Source organism: Orbicella faveolata, unplaced genomic scaffold (assembly GCF_042242905.1).
Source record: "Orbicella faveolata isolate gen_17 unplaced genomic scaffold, um_ofav_v1 contig_3, whole genome shotgun sequence".
Lineage (NCBI taxonomy): Eukaryota > Metazoa > Cnidaria > Anthozoa > Scleractinia > Merulinidae > Orbicella > Orbicella faveolata.
Genome location: NW_028301558.1, coordinates 23,315,001 through 23,332,846, shown reverse-complemented (window position 1 = coordinate 23,332,846; position 17,846 = coordinate 23,315,001). Strand labels below are relative to the sequence as shown.

At 42.1% G+C, this 17,846-nt stretch overlaps 1 long non-coding RNA gene across 1 annotated transcript in view; it reads left to right on the top strand.

Annotated features, from left to right (window-relative positions):
• The first annotated feature begins 16,707 nt into the window (after positions 1-16,707).
• LOC149106921 (uncharacterized) overlaps positions 16,708-17,846 on the top strand; it is a 2,863-nt gene continuing 1,724 nt past the window's right edge. Inside the window, exon 1 of the long non-coding RNA XR_016209884.1 lies at positions 16,708-16,831. This is a non-coding gene — a long non-coding RNA (uncharacterized LOC149106921). The remainder of the gene's footprint in view (positions 16,832-17,846) is intronic.

Here is a 17,846-nt window from a genome sequence, read left to right as displayed (position 1 = left end):
CATCAATACCATCAAGTGGATACCCGTCTGCATTACGAGAAGGGTGGCGCTGCTCCGGTGAACTGAAATCGATATGTTTCGTTGTGATCAGTACCGTGTTGGCTACCATGAGCAGCCGCCCACATCTCAACGCAAGACTTCCGACAAGGGTGGATAACTCTTTGGTAATGACGTAATCTTTTTTGAGATCATTCTGGAGAGCTTCAACGTCTTTAATCGGCACAAACGTCCCAAACGCCCTTGTGTACAACGAGAGAAGGCTATCAACAAATGTTTCAGTGGTCTTGGCGCCCACATAAGTCTCGTACCTTTTGTAGTACTTTTCAACATCTTTAGCTTCCAAGAGCGTAACTTGCTCTTGTGTCAGCTGCACACCGATGGCTTCTTTTGCTTTGCTTGTAGAAACCAGAATTGTAAGCTCTTCATGGAGGGCTGGAATGTCAGACCCTCGCAGACTCAACGAGTCGGTCAGCGAATGACTCTTCGTGTCAGGTTCAGCTTCCAGAAGGCTCATGGCTTCAGCCATCACAGGATCATTTCCTTCAGCCATCGTATATATTGTAATTTTATTCTTTCAATTCAATTGCGAAAAAGTGGCGAAGAGAAAATACCAGGTGAGAGAACTTGCGCTCTTTCAGCCTCGCAATCAGCTGCTTGAGGTCATCTTGGGAGAGCTCGCCCGCGTATTCTTTGAAGATGGCCTTCGTGGCCTTGGCCGAAGGGGTGTGAAACAACACGAGCGCTGCCACATTTTCACGGAAAGGCTTCGCGATGCTGGTGAGCTGCTGAGTCAGCATCCACACGCTGATGTTCGCGTGGCGGGCAGAAAAGCCAAGCTTGACAAGCTCGCCAGTCCGCCCTTTCACGTCTTTGGAGACCGCGCAGTCATCAAGGACTATAAGGGTGTTGGCCCCTTCAAAACACCAGCTCGCCGCCTTCAACCAAAGCTCCACTCGTGCTGCTCGCGGATGATAAAAAACAATCGCGGGTCTCTCTCAGCGAGGCGGTAAAGGGTCTTGTTATAAGCAAACGTCGGGCAGATGAGCACGACGTAATCAAACCTTCCACAAAAAAGGGCCGTAGAGCTGGTTAACGAGAAACTGCGTTTTGCCTGAGTTAGTGGCCCCACGATGAGCGCGTTGAAAGGGATGTTGTCAGGGTCCATTTGCCCAAACTTGTTTAGGCGATACTAATACTCTACAGATTCTAGCTGTCTGTCCATGATGTTAAACTGGGAGTCAGATATCACGAAGACATGGCACATCACGTTGCCCGTGCCTCTGGCGCTACGTTCGATTTCCAGCTGGACGCCGTCTGTGGTGTTCACAAGGTGCGTGCCGCTGCCACATATTTTGCGGTCTGCCATAGAGCGCAGATAAATCAGAAGCCCAAACTTATTGCCGGTGTAGAACTTTTGCAGATTTATGTGTTCGGTTTTACTTTTGTCTTTCACAAAGAAGCGGCTGGCCTCTTCCCACATGTCCTTGCTTTCGATGCCATCCTTGTACAGCATGTTGAGCGAGCCGTTGATGGCAAGGCTGACTTTTGTCAGGCTAGGGAAGACGTATTTTTCCGAGTCTCTGGTGCCTGCGGTATACAGCTCCACGAAAAGAAGTAGGATGCCTTTCATGGACCCTCTTTGGGCGTCGACTTTGATGTTCAGCCGGGTGTCTGTGTCTTTGTTTTATGGCGGATCACGTGGTCATAAGCGAACTCCTTGCCGCTCGCATACACTCTGCGCGCCTCTTCTCCGAGCGTCTGGCTGCGGAACATTTCGTAATCTAGCTGGAGGTTGGTCAGCCTGTATTTTAGCTTGGTTGGATCTGATCCTCTGACCACCTGTGAAGCTGGGGCAAGTGTGACTTCAAATACAAGATCATTGTAAAGAGCCTAAGGGTAGAAAACGCCGTGGTCTGGCAGCAGCTGATGGTCAAGCCTTATGGGGTACTTGGTTCCGTAGATCTCGTTCAGTTTGTTTTCAGCATCGACTCCCAAGGTTTTCTTGTCCCCCACTTTTGAGCGTATCTTGCATAAATCTTCGCTCTCTATCCCCTCAGGCACCATGTTGTAGCCCTTTTCAACTGGAAGGAAAAGATCTACGAAAGTTTAGTAGATGTCGTAACCCACGGTGTCTTGCAAGATGGTGCCTGCGAACTTTACGGCTAGCTTGTCAACCAGTGCCCACGTGGCGTTCTGAACGAGGAAGCTGTTGGCGTGCCCGCCAGTCAGGTCGTTGTCAAAGCGCAGCGCCAGCGAGCCAGGCACCAGCAGCTCGTTTTCATGCAGCTTGGGCACTGAAACATAGAGGGTCTCACTGGGGACGGCTTCGGTGCGTTCGAAGGTGATGCGTTTGACAGCGCGCGGGGCCTTCATAGCCCGCAAGGTCTTTTCCGTGTGCGTTGGGAGCAGGTCCTCTAGCACAGACATCTGTGTATAACAAACCAAATCGTAAAAACTCTTTTTCCTTGGCCATCGTAGCTTTAGAAGAAACAAAACACAAACCGCGGTGATAAACATGGAACCAAAACGCATGTTAAACAAAGCTAATTTCCTTTACGTTTCGTATGTACAACATACATCTTCAGAAGTGACCGTTAACTAGATTACAATCGAAATTTAAACGCGAAGAAAAAGAAAAAGACTGGTATCTAATAATATGTAACAAGACTAATAGTTAATAACAAACAGATGAGTCTGCGGGAGAGAAAAGAAAAAAAATAACAATACAAAATGCTAGTAAAGAAAAAGTTTTTCACTGCCAACGTTTTCATTCAAGGCTGGCTTTAAATCACGAATTAACAATGTTTCCTTAATTTTACAATGTATATCTGACCTACCAGTTGCTAAGATATCAAAATTGTCCCATTTAATATTATGACCCGTGGAAGTAACGTGATCCGCAATGGCTGAGGTGTGACCGCTTTTAGCAAGGGCCTTAAAATGTTCAGTTTTTCTATCGTGTAGTCGACGCTTTGTTTTTCCAAGATTATTTTCTAATTTAAAAAAACATGTTCGAAATATACTCATGGCAGAAGGCGGCGATTTTGGTTACGATGACCCAGCCCTTGACGATGGGCTGGACCACGATGACGACGAACAAGGGGTCGCTTTAGGCCGGGCGCGGCGTCCACTCCCTACCATGGCGGTAAAACAATCGAAATGCAAACAAGGCAACACGAGATGACCGGGCTGCCTGATACTTCTTATGATGAAGAAACCCCTTTGCTTAAAAGAACTCCTTCAATCACTGATCTTCAAAAATAAAGCTTCTTGCGGGGAAAACTCAAGAAAGCTGTAGGCATGCTAAAAGCTAGATTCCCCAGAGCAGATTTTGAAAAAATCAAAATCAGAAGAGGCAGGGGGAAAAATGAGGGGAAAATTGTTGCTGTAGGGGGCAAAAAGGGGAAGTACAAAATTCTAAAAGAGGATGAGTCAGGCTTAATGTGAAGCTTTTCAGACAACTTTAAAGATCGTCTTGGGTCTCCAGCTGAAGAAATTAGACCTGACACTGCGTGAAAGCCAAAATATTCTAGAGTATTCTACACTCGAATATGTGAATGTGACGTAATAGAATCCTAGAGTATTCAAGCCGCACACAACACGTGACGTACACCTGCAATATTCGTTTCGAATATGGGGGAATACGCCCCGTTCATAATCGTTCGTGGATTTTCGTTAAAGTATACCACACATCTGTCGTACTCCTAGAGTATGATGGCGAACCCTTTGTAAACAAAATTTTATGAAAGAATATAACAGTTCGGGTGCATAGCATTCTCCTGGAAGCAAAATTTAGACTATGGATTCAAAGTATGTGCAATCTGCGCATGTATGCGTTTATCCTTGAATACGTGAGCTTGACGCCAAAGCTGTAGAATTCTAGAGTATTCATGGCGTGTACAACCGTGACGTAGACCTCGAAAATTCTTATTGAATATGGGCATATTGCGGGAGCACGATCGTGTATTCGTTTGCTGACCAGAACTTTTTTGGTTCATGTTAACGTATGTGTTTTGTTAAGAAATTTACATACTTTGTTGTAACTTCAAAATTCCCTCATAGCGATTTCTCTTTGTGTTACCGTCTAGTCGGAAGTGGTTAAGTGCTGTAAAGACGCCGTGAGGCTGTAATGAACTCTTTACGCAGTTTTACCGCTTGGCGTAACGCTGACAAAAAAATGAATTTACGCAACTTTTTAACGTTAACGTACGCCAATATACGCTTTGATGAAGAAATTATAGCTGAAGACCGCGATACCATCCCAGAACAACGCCAAAGACTAAAAGAAGCTGAAGAGCAAACGGAAGCAGCTCAGGCCCTCGCTGAGCAAAAAAATCCAAAAACAATAAGAGATGGAACAGCTTAGACAGAAAATAGAGAGAAATTAAGCACAGATCGATGTCATTCGTGAAGAACATGGCAGCGATATTGAAATGCAATCAGAAATTGATAGACTGAAAATGCTGAAAAACAATTGTCAAAAAAGGTTTGAAAAACTAAAAAAGGACGCAGCGGAGCTTGAAAAACAAGTAAAAAAAAAACAAAGAAAAAGTTCAAGAGAAGGTCACCAAAATCCGAAGAGACCTAGAAGCAACAGAAGGTCATAAAAAAACTATAAAAGAAAAGTTCTATAGTACAAAAACGTTCGATGAGCGGGAAGAGCAAAAAAGCGAGCTGCGCCATGAAAAAGAGCGACTCCAGGAGGTCATACAAGCTGAAGATTCTTCGCCCGCCGACAAAGAAGCGGCAGGACAAAGAATAGCAGAAATCAACGAGGAGCCGCGTGTTTTTAAACTCAAGATGAGGCACGTGAAAGAAAGATGCCTCTCTCAGAAAGAATCAAAGGGGTTTTCAAAAATTACGGCGTCACACTGACCGCAGTCCTTCTCGCTGCCTGAGTCACGATCGGGGTGGTTGTGAGTACGGTTACTAAGGCACTGGCAGCCACCGGCAAAGCTATGGGAGCCAGCCTCAAAGAAATAGGCGCGAAGCTTGGTTCGATGCAGCCATGTTGCGAGCTTTCTTTTCAAAACAGCGGGGAAAGTGGTCAGCTATCTCGCCGAGCACACCTGGCTGCTGATTCTTGCCGCGGTGGCCTTTTTGTTTGAAAAATATATCAAAAAGCGGCCGGCTGCGGCCTAGCCGCAGCCAAGTTAACGTGCTGCAATGAATAGCAACGCCGCTAGCCCTACCACACCTATAATGACCGCTGTTTTGTTGATTTCGTGTTGCGGCGTTTTGTCTTTTTCCAGGGGCGCTGATGTGGAAGCAAAAGCTGATTCAGCCTGTGGTTGCGGCCTTGCCCGACTCTTCGAGTCAACAGCCTATGCTGCCTTGTGTTGCTGCGGCGAGGCCGCAGCATGAATCGGGTTGGAAGGACGGCTGTTTGCGGGTTGATTTTTGATGGGTCGCCTTCCATCGTTTTTAGCCCAGATTTTTTTGTGCCTGGATTCACTCCATTGTTCACCCCCAGTTTCATTCCAGCAACAGCCTGTTTCAGCTTATTGTTGTAAACAACCGTGCTTTCTGTGTTGATGATCATTCTCGCGGGCATCAGCCACTCCCCCGGGGCACACCGCAAGGTTGAGTTTGACATTCGCTTGATCCACCGCCAACTGATACCTTTGCACGCTCTGTGACAAGTCTGGCTGTCTGATCGCGTCTTCCATCAAAACCAAAAACTAGCTCTGGGCTTCTTTCGCTTGACCTCCTTCTCCAAGAATACTGCTGCGCACGTTGACTTGCGCACCCAAGATGCAGTAAACATCAGCATCAGGCGAGCTTTTAATTGTCGGTGATTTTAATCTACATGTGGATTCTTCTTAGTGTTCAAAAGAACATAAGGAGGAAGCTCGAACGTAACTGGCGACGTACAAGATTACCTGCGGATAGAGAACGGTATGTGTTTCAGAACAGTGTTGTTAATGACATGATTGCCTCCGCGAAGCACACATTTTATTCATCAGTGATCCAGGAAAGCTCAGGGAACTCTGGACTTCTTTTTAAGACAATAGAGAAGCTTCTGCACTCCAATCCAGCCCAGCGTTATCCATCTGGGCCTAATAACTGTTCTCTGTCCGAATCATTTGTTGAATATTTTAGTGACAAAATTGTTAAAATCCGCAATGATCTTGACAAAGTTGATGGAATTCTGAATGACGGTCAAGTTACTTCATGCACTGCTGAGTCTGAAAGCTGTCTAGCTGGTCAGCTGCTAAGTGAATTTAATCTGGTCAATGACGAGGTCGTATCTGGTTTCGTGAATCACCTGTTCAAAGTCCTGTACACTTGATCCAATTCCATATTCAGTGTTCAAAAGGTGCCGTCATTATCTGCTTCCAGTGATCACTCGTATAGTTAACTTGTCTCTTACAAGTGGCCAAGTACCTGATAGATTCAAGGTTGCCATGGTGAAGCCGTTGCTGAAAAAGAGTGGAGCTGATCATGAACTATTTCTAACTTTCGTCCTGTCTCGAATTTATATTTTCTATCCAAAGTTACGGAGAAAGCAGTTGCAGCACAATTAATGGACCACCTTAATGATAAATAAAAGTCTGCATGCGAGCCAAGTGGCCCATCAGGCCGGAGCTTATCCTGGTTTCTCTAGCATGAAGCGACTAGGAGTATTTCTACTCCCCCCTGGATGGGATGCTAGTCCATCGCAGGGTTACCCCCAGCATTAAGTTCGCCGGTACCCATTTATACACCTGGGTGAAGAGAGGCACTGTGAGAGTAAAGTGTCTTGCCCAAGAACACAACACAATGTCCCCGGCCAGGGCTCGAACCCGGACCACTCGATCTGGGGAAGAGCGCACTAACCATGAGGCCACCGCGCTAATGAAGGCTTATTAGAAGAATTTCAGTCGGCATATAAATCTCATCACAGTACAGAGACTGCGCTTGTGAGAGTTCAAAATGATATTTTGAAGGCTATTGACAATAACAGCTCGGTTATATTACTATTGCTCGATTTATCGGCTGCGTTTGATACTGTCGATCATTCGATTTTGTTATCTAGACTACAGAATCGCTTTGGTATTAGGAACACTGCTCTTAATTGGTTTCATTCGTACCTTCACTCACGCGAACAGTTTGTTTCTGTTAATGGAATTGAATCGTCAAAGAAGAATTTACCCTACGAGGTACCACAGGGTTCTGTGCTGGGACCCTTGCTGTATTCCCTTTATACAAGTCCGCTGGGTGACATAGCCAGAAAGCATAACATACCGTTTCATCTCTATGCAGATGATACACAGTTGTACTTGTCGTTTACGTTCAACTGTCCTAATCACCTATCAAGCTCAAAGATGGCAGAATTATGTGTTAAGGATATTGGGGACTGGATGCTGCGCAACAAACTTAAGTTAAATCAGGATAAGAATGAAATTTTGGTTATTAGTTCTAAATATCGTCCACGACCACCCCTCGACTATATACGAGTTGGTGATGAAGTAATCAAGTCTAAAAAACAGGCCAGGAATTTAGGAGTTGCATTCGATCAATGTTTGGATTTCAAAGAACACGTTAAAATAACCTGCAAGAGCGCATTTTTCCGCATTCGTAGTATAGCTAAAATTAGGCGATACCTATCCCAGAGTACTACTGAGACTATTGTTCACGCTTACATAACATCGCGTTTGGACTATCGTAACGCCCTACTGTACGGTCTCCCAAAGTATCTGATTAATAGACTTCAGCTTGTACAGAACTCAGCAGCTCGCCTTGTTACCTTGACTAGAAAGCAGGAACACATCACACCAATACTAAGGAGCTTACATTGGTTGCCAGTTCATTTTAGGATTATTTTCAAAATATTGTTGTTAACTTACAAAGCTCTGAGTGGACTGGCCCCTGATTACACTAGAGACCTACTGCGATTTAACATTTCTAATCGCACACTAGGATCTTCAAACGACAGGTTGCCTGATGAGCCTATAGCAAATCTTAAAACGTATCGTGAAAGGGCTTTTTCCGTGGCGGCGCAAAGGCTCTGGAACAAACTACCCCTCCAGATCAGACTTTCATCATCAGAGGCAGTTTTTAAGGCTAATCTTAAGACTTATTTTTTTAAGCGTGCATTTGATTTGTAATTTTTACTTTTTATTTGTAGCCTAACTGCATTATATAGCGTATTTAATTCTTAGGATTTTAACTTTTAGGATTTAGGATTTTGGGTTTTTAAAGGATTAGGATTTTAATTTTAGGATTTTAAACTTAGGATTTTAATTTTAAAGTATTGTAAAGCGCCATGGACAATTAGTGGAAGATGGCGCTATATAAATGTATATTTATTTTTATTTTTTTATTTTATTTATTTTGTTTTTAAACAAAGGCTTCGATTGACTGATTGATGCGCGAAAGGCCTGTCTGCGTCAAACCGGCGGCTGTGTTTGGGGCGAACCAGTCATACTGGGCCACGGCATCAAGCTTAATGAAAGAAAGCAAATTTCCTTTGCTTGCCGCCCCGCCTTCATCACTGAATTTATAGAACCCTCCTGGATAAGCGGTTCCTGTTCTCATTGACCCGTGCCCTATCACGCCAATGTCTACGCTTCCCAAGTCGTGGTTTTTCTCGTGTGTAAAGCGAAAATCGCTCGATGAATTTATTCCAAACTCGTCGCATATTCTTTTGTATGAAGCCACGTCATAATGATTGTCGGATTTATTGAATGTTGGGTCGCCTGGCAAAGCGCTGATGTTCTGAATACCGCCAAGCTGGCACAAAATTCGCCTGACCGTGAAATACACGTGGGATTGTTAAAAAAAAGCCCTTACTTGCGGCGGCAGTACCAGACCGCTGTCATCGCTTCCACTAGTAGAAGCAAAGATTTCTCGAGAAATTCCACAACCTCGTGTCGCACAGAAAACTGCAAAGTTTAGTTATTGTGGCCAATATTTCATGTCGGGCCCTCCAAGCCACCTCTTTGATTTGGCCGCAGTGTTGTGCCTGAGTTTTGTTTGTTGAAATATTTCTCTGAATTTTGTCTCAGGTCACGTCGATGTTTATGTTTTGGTTGAATATTTTCTGAAGGCTCGGCGCCGTTTTTGTGAAATCTACGGCTGGGATTGGCAGTGCTGTTTTTGTTATCATTGGCGACAATTGATAGTGAAAGCCCGCGACGCCCATCAGACCTAGCGCAGATTTCACTGCCTGACTCCAATACTGCCTGTCTGAACCAAACACGCTTTGAAGAGCCCCCTCCCCTGCTTTGAAAAACATTTCTGCTGCGATGTCACGCGTTTGATCAATATTTATTTGTGCCGCGAATTGGTGTTTATCAGCATTCGGGAGCTGTTTTGTGAACGCTGCCCACGCGCTTTTTTTGGCCGCGGCTTCTTTGGCTTTCGTGTCTGGCCTTTAGGCCCGTTTTTCAAAGTCCTTGAACGCCTCCATTTTGAATCTGTTATATTTGTACAATATAAAATGGTTGTGCTTACGATTGTCGCGCAAAATAACGGGGAAACTGTGTACTTTGAGGAGCCGCTCCCGAAGGTACATTTCATCAGACTCCTCTCTTGCAGTTTGTACAATAGCTGGCACAATCTGAAAAACGAAGGTTCAGCTGAGTTGGGGCCCTAGGATGTTCCAGCCAAGGCGGTTTCCAAAATCCCCCCTCGGCATATACTTTAGAGATCTTGGCAAAAGTAATAGACAGCCTGTACTCGCAATATAGTTATAACCAATTAGATACATAAACAAATGAACCTGTTGGCCAGCTTGTAATCAGAAATTTTGGGCGAACACTAGTTACCCTTGATCGTGATTTAGCCAATTTGTTTGGTATTAAGCGTAATTTAAAAATCATAACACATACATCCCAACGACATATTTTGTTCATTGCGATCTGATCGACAAAACCAAAAACTTTTTAAACAGGAAGAGATCAGATGTTTTGGCTAGATTTGATATAAAAGGCTTGCCTTATGCAAAAGTAAGCTACGATTCTACCCTGCAACAGGTGTTGCGTGACTGTTCGACAGACGCCCATGTAAATAGCATAACCGTCAGTGTCAAAGATGAATAAGGCGAGCTCTTTGATTTCAAAGGCATACAATTTGAATTCGAAATTAATTAACGCTTTTTATACCATGTCGTCTGCGAATGTTCTGCCTTCTGCTCCTCCTGAAAGCTCTCGGGAGCCTCTCTATCCCGTACTGACGGCACTAGCTGAAAATGTCCGTTTGCAAAAGATCGACGAGATAGCCAAAGTTTTGGACCAAGAGGTCGGCCACTATCGCCTCGTTGCGAAAAAATACAAACGGGCAAAAATTCGTTAATTGGAGTGCTGCGGGCTCCAGTTTTCTTTCAGCAGCGTTTTCAAGCGCGAGCTTTGGTTCGGCTCTGTCTGTGGTTGGCCTGCCGGCCACAATTCCATTAGGTGGCGTTGGCGGCTGGTTCGCTCTCGTTTCTTCAGGGCTGATAATCGCCAGCGGGAAACTTGAGGCCAAAATTAAAAAGCATCAAGAGATTACCACGCTCGCTGTTGCCAAACGCGACACGATCAGCAGGCTGTTATCCAAAGCTTTGAATAACAACACCGTGTCTGCCCACGAGTTTGACATCATTCTTTCCGAGGTTCAGCAGTACAACTTCCTGGTGGAACAAGTCAGAGCCAAGCTGCTTCGCCAACCATGGAGCTGAAAGATTATTGATATTGACAAACTGGCGAAAGATATCCGCGGCAGAGTTGAAGCCGAATTGATAAAAAAATAACCGACCCCGCCGCTTCGAATTGACATTTGAAAACACAAAGTTTCATTTGCATAATTATTATAAAAACTTGCGGAAACTTGTGTCCGCGATGATTGTCAGTTTCCACTTGATCGTGTTTCTTGTGAATGAATATTTCACGCCTGAGTGGCAGAGAAACGTGCGATTCCGGTTGTTTAAGGCCTTCAGACTACGACTTCCTGTTGCGTAGTCCTCTTGACTTCAGTTAAAGCCGGTTTCATTTGGCATTCCAAAGCGCCACCACTCATCTCCTCCTCCTCTCTCTCGGGCATTAAAAGTTTTTGGCTCCTTTTGGCTTTGCTCCACTGGTCCTCTTCTTCCGCGGCCCATTTTGTTATGCCTTGGCCCTGCCATTCTTCGATTGCTTTCTTCTTTGCCCTTGCCAAAAACCAGCCTCGTTTTACTAATCGCTATCCTCGCAGCCAGAAACCCCGGGCCAAAAGCAGCAAAACTTCTTAAAATTTTGTCAGAATCTTCTAGCTTTTCCAACGCAACGACCACCGGCTGTGAGATTTTTTAATGAAATTCCATCGATGGCGATGAATTTGTCGCCCACCGCCTTTCCAAAATACCAAGGATATTGAGGTGGCGGATCGGCGAGCTTGATCAGAGGCGGCTGGGGTGGATAAGCAAGGACGGCGAGATCGTTCGTTGGCGGCTCGGTGACGTCGATGAGGAGTTCGGCCGGGGGCTGGTCGAGTCCAAGAAGATCGGCGGTCGTAGGTCTGTTGGCATTGATAATAGGCGGTATCTTTTGATATCCAAGGGTAGGCAAGTGTTCAGATGGGTTGTGCGACAACAGACAGCTTGCTTGCGGCGCGCACCCTCACTAGCAGATGATGGGTCTGACAAATACTGGCAAAATTTTTGCCGCCGAGCCGAGCCGAGCCGGCGAGGCGAGGCGAGTCGAAGCAGCATAAATTTTGACGGTATTTGTCAGACCCTTCATCTACTACTATTATCGTTTCTGGTAGGCTTCCGAGCCCGTTTTGAGCGGGTTTCTTCCCCACGATCGAATTAACCAGCTACTTTAGCGTATCTTTAAAAATAACCCAATGATTCTTGTTTTAACAGAGAAAATCGTGTTATTTTATTGTTTGCGTTGAATCTATAATATCATAAAGCACACAAGGAATTCATAGCCATGTATGCTAGCCAGCAACCTCGCGGCCGAGGCACCAGACTCTTATTTACGTAAAGGAGTGCCGCTGAACTTTAAAATCCTGACCTTGATTAGGAAAACGACGAAGCAAAATACCTAGCACATGTAGGAAAACACCCTCCTTGTTGAGGGGGATGGAGGTGGGCAATTTCCTGAAGAACGAAAGTTTTTTTTCTCACCCCTTGGTTGAGCATGATTTGTTTTGGTTGCAATAGCTAGTGCAATAATTTTTTTTGAAGTAAAGCACAGGACCTATATAGTAGAAAGCACTTCCTTGATTTTTTTTTTCCCATGGCTCGCCTTGAACGATTTTTCCCCTCAGTTTATGCAGTGCAGGGTTTTTCGGTAGAAATTGACCTCCTCCTCTTTAGAGTGAAATTAGACTGAGGAGACTAACAAGTATTTTCTTGTCCTGAAAATTATGTGATGTTTATTGAAGAAAAAATGTTTACTGGGAACTTTCTGAGGAATGTAGAAATTTCTGCTAGGAAAAAGACAAGATTTAAATGATACCTGCAACTAGAAAACACTTTTAACGATGCTTATTTGTTAATTAGTATGGACCATGATGGTCCCCTGAGATGAATTCTGACAAATTGGCTCGTTGTGTGCCCTTGTAGAAGCATACAACAATTTACGAATACCTTATTGAAGGATATAATTTGGTGAGATTGTATATACTAATACAGTGTGATATAATGCTGTTATCAGCACGCCACGCTACTTGAGCGAGCCCCACTAACTCCTCTCTTCGGTTTGTAAGCGTAAATTGTAAAGCTCTAAAAACTGAGCAAGCAGAGATACTTCTGTTTCCCGTTTTTCTTTGTATCGAGGGGTACCGGTATCAACTACGTGTCTTTCCTTTTGTATAATAAAAGAGCAAAGACGAACAAATTCGGGTGATTCAGCCTTTACTTGTTCTTATGGTTAAATAACAGCCTCGTTAATTTTGTATTTTAGTTATTTTTAAAAGTTGCTAGCAATTCCTGACTTCAGAATTTCCCTGATTTACATAGTTACTTAAGCGTTTACTTTTCCATGTAATCATTTAACTACTAATCTAAGGCTGTCATCATTAGCACCATCAGCAGGGCCCAGCTGTTGTGTACTGAAATAGAAAAGGAAAACTTGTGATTTTTTCAATCAGTTGTGAATTTTGCTTCCGTTTGTCAGAGAGAAGTAAGGTTATGTCAGTAGCAGCTCTATGATTGCACGTTAATAATTTTTGTGTCTTAAAAGATATCTTCCATGTTTTACGTCCAGATAGTCAAATACACCCTTATCTACTTTCAGCAACAGTGGTAAAACTACAGGTGCGAGAAGGACATATTATTTATTATATTTCAATGCCAGAAAGTGAAAAAATACACCAGGATTATTAGCTAATTGGTATATTTCTTTACGATAACTGTTCCCTTACGGTCAACATGAAAAGAACACTTTTAATGATACTAGGAACAGTTTACTTACGGGTCAGGGTTACAATCAAATTCATACGTACTTAATCATAGCAACAGCAGATACGCGGCGGATATCCACAGAGGTCAAAATCATAACCACAGAATATAGTTCCTTGGGGGCACTGACCATACATACAGGTACCGGTCTCACTGCTACAGTGCACTAAAAGAAAGGAACGGATTGTTTAGGTGTTTACAAGAAAAACTCTTCAGTTCCCAAACTCAACTTCAGACGTATTGTACAACTCAGCTAAACGGAATACAAACAACAAACGCTGTTGTCATCAATACAAGGGAACACTCACCTGAACGTTTAGCGCCAACATGCAAGGGATTCTCCAGTTTGTTTTCAAGGCGTGCTCCATGCACGGCAAGAGTCCCCAAAATGATAATAAAAGGCTCAAACGAACTTAGCTTCCATAACGTTTCTGCGACAAAAACAAAAAGAGAGTCGGTGAGCATAGAAAATCAAAACGTCACTGAGCGCTGTTAAGGATCGAGCGTAACTTGATCACGTGAAAACAAAGGGCACTTGAAAAGGCTGCAATATTCTATTGATAAACTTTTTGGTTTTCTGGTTCACACAGATCTGAAAGTCGCAAATATAATGTAAATAGATGTAAATTCTACCCCCTTCTTTGTTACGAAAACTGTCCCTGTAAGAAAGGGTTTGCGAGACAGTAAAACTGCCGGAATTAACAAAGAAGCCAAGAGTTAAAGGAGTCTTGATGATTTGATTCTGGTTGAGTTCTCTGTTAAAATGTTTTATGCGAACTTATTGTATTCTGTGACACCGAAAGGAATAGTGTCAGAAAGAAACTGCTAAAATTTCCTCCAGATTGCCTAGAGCTGGTAGCATGGAATTGAAGACAATTGTAAAATATAACTTAAATCTAGCAACAAGAATACTTACTGTGCTAGAATCTTCTCCTTCAGTTGAACGTCTTCGTTTAAAGTACTCTGCGAGAAAGTCCAGAACTTCTCAACAGCTTAGCTCCCCGTAGAGAACTGAATGCTGTCTGTTGTTTGCCTTGACTTAAGTAGGCTTCATAACAAAATGATTGAATATGAAACTGACAGCTGTAAATTTGAAAAGTCATAACGCGAGTTTGAATAATACTTTTTGTCAACAATGATACGTCAGTTCAATAAATACAAAATTAGCCCGTCTCTTTGAACACATAAAGCCTCAGATCGATTTCATGTCTATTTAAATTTTTTAACAAGAAATTTAAAGCTAAAATATTTTTTTAAAAACATCCTAAAACTCTATGAAAATCTCTAAAAACCGATGACGTTTCGGCGCTGCTTTACGCTATTGCCAAGACAAGAAAACACAAGAAAGTCCGGAGAAAATACGATTTAAAACATGAATATATAATTATAGTTCTTACAATTATTTTATTTTTATTTTCTTTTGTTCTTTCTTTTTAAAAGTTATACCCATTACACCCACATTTCATTAACTTTTGGAAACAAAACCAATTTTAAAATTCCTTCGAAGACCACTGGTTGTTATTCCCAAAATGGTTTTCAACCAACTTATTGCAAACGTTCTTATTTTCGAAGCCCAATTTCTTTTAAAAACGTTTCCGATTTATTTTAAAGAAGCAAGTCGTTTGTTAGTAGGAAAGTGGTTATTTCAAGTAACCTGAAGTGATACATGTACGTGATAAGTAATAGTTAAAAACGATAGTCTTTTAAAGATATTCTTTTCGACATGTGCTATAGCTCCAAATTCCCTCAAACTTCGCCAGCGTAATCCTTTTATGTTGTTCTAAAACATGTATCAAAATCAGCTTGGGTTCTTCTTCGAGTGGTTTTTGAGGGGCCGCTGAAAAAGCTACATTTTAATGAAAACATCAGCAGAACTAAACAATAGACTGCTGCGCGTTGTTTGAGGACAGACGGGTATGAGCTTTTAACGACCTTGTATCATTAGTCATTTGCACTGAATTGCTAGCAAATTGCTTGCTTTTACTTATACCATACTAGGAAAATAACTCAATCTCAACACCAAAGTATACGTAAAAGAAGTGACTTAGAAAAACACTTGACAATAAAAAATTGCGACAGAACATTCCTTAAAAGCATTCTAAGATTTAAAAAGCTGAATGAAGATCGACGACGTTTCGACGCTACCGTAACGTCATTAACAAGTCAAAAAATGTATAAAAATTAAGATATATAAATACTAAGACGAACAATAAGTCATGAAAATAATTTACAAGCATTTACCACATTGAAATCATCAAAAACGGAAGAAAACTCGAAACTTAAGTCTGTAGAAAGTTAACCAATACTGGTTTGCTCTTACATTTTCATAGTCATACTGATAAATGGTATAAAGACTCAGTCTTTATTAAGGACAATTCTACATCGCGCCTATGCGCTGTCTTCCACAACCGAGGCTTTTAATGAAGAACCCTTCAAATTGCGCTCCATTTTTAGCCGTCTTGATTAACCGTTGAGTCTTATAGATTTTGTCTTTTCCAATTTTGATTCTGGAAACCCTTCAGTAAGCATATCGGAGAGAAAAACTGACGAGAGCAACATAGTCAGATTTAGTCTACCATTCAAAGATCAAGTTTCAGCTAATACTGTTCGGAGGCAGTTGCGGGATCTTAGTAATAAGATTGGCCTCACTTTGCAGCCAGTTTTTGTGAGCAAGAAAATAGAGCAAGATCTCAAACCTAAAGAAGCCAAGCCGTCAATTGTCAATCAGCAATGTGTTGTTTATCATTTTGTATGTGATCTGTGCGATGCAGATTATGTCGGCTATGCAGCCCGACACCTTTTTCAACGTGTTGCTGAACACAAGAATTCGACAATCGACCGAGCATTTTCATACTGTTTTCATGAAGCGCATGGTAGGAGCGCTCTTTTGAATGAGAGCCATTTCAAGATTCTGAGAAAGTGCCAAGGCAAATTTGATTGTTTAGTGTTTGAAACGATTTACATTAAGAAATTCAAACCTAATTTGAACGTCCAAACGGCTCCTTACGTGCGAAACTCTTTGTTTAACTTGTAAATTATTTCCATCACTTATTGTTCGTCTTAATATTTATATATCTTAGTTTTTATACATTTTTTGACTTGTTAATGACGTTACGGTAGCGTCCAAACGTCGTCGATCTTCATTCAGCTTTTCAGCTTTTAAATCTTAGAATGCTTTTAGGGAATATTCTGTCGCAATTTTTATTGTCAAACACCAAAGTAACCTAATTTAATCGAAATAAGTGTCTCGTGGGCAGTTTGGATTCTTCGCCATTCACTTGGAACGAGATGTCGTTATTGTAACCGCTTCCGGTAAAGTAGAGAAATATTTTCCAATTTGATTGACGTTGCCGTGATTGATGCATTAAATGCTTAACGAAAATAGCCCACATTCAGTTCAAGCTAAGACCCCTTCTGTTCAAGATCGTAAAACAAGTTAGAACGAAATTCTCATAGGAAAATCAAGACCCGCGAACGTTGGTAAGCTACAATCTACTGATGTTGATATTTACATTGTTACGTAAATTTGTGACTATAGTGAGAGCCTTACTTAGATTTTAACCGCTCTCAAGGCTCTCTATTAGCATGAGCACATGGCATAATCATTGTGATTACTTTCTAAGTTAGAAACGCAACGATATTTAGTGATTTCTTGACGTAATTATTTCAGTTGACCGCTTTGCTTCGATTCGTATGAAAACGCCCTGAGGCCACAAGATTAGGATTAAAGACAATAAAGTAAAGATTGTTCTCCTATACTGGCTTGGTGTTCTAAGGAGTTTCGACTGCGCGTGCAAACAACCCGGGAGAACGAGATTTCAATTCTAACTTGAGAAACCGTTACAGTTATCACAGCTAACAAATCGGAAGTCAATATACTATGCTACACGGCCTCCAAGTAATAACATAACACATCGCAAAACAATGTAGCAAAATCAGCTTGAGTTTTTCTTCGAGTGGTTTTTGAGGCGTCGCAGAAAGAGTTACATTATAATGAAAACATCAGCAAAAAGTAAACATTAGACTGCTGCTTTGTTGTTTTGAAGCGAAAAGAGAGAGAGTGTTGAGATATAAAAGCTGGTCGACTTCTTTCACCATTATATCTTCGTTCTGCAGCTCAGGATCCTTCTTTGATCATAAAATAATAAAAGAGGAGTTCATTCTTGGATTAAAAAGTACTCTCAGTCAAGGAATGTATGAATCTTTCTTCGTTTAATTCGACACCGACATTGTGTAGATTTTATTATCACGGCGCCGCAATTGACGACAATCAAATTGATCTTAAAATGCTTCGTTGAACACATACTATTAAAAGAGAAAAACATAACTTTTATCTTTTAAAACTAGTTAGTAAAACAAATTACAGGCTATGAATATTGTTGAAGTTATTCGCTTTAATGTACCCTTCATCTTTGGCATGCTGACTGTACTCTTAGTTGTTAAAATAGCAGCATCGGCAAAGACTGTTTGCAAAATTATCTTCCACGAAGTGTAA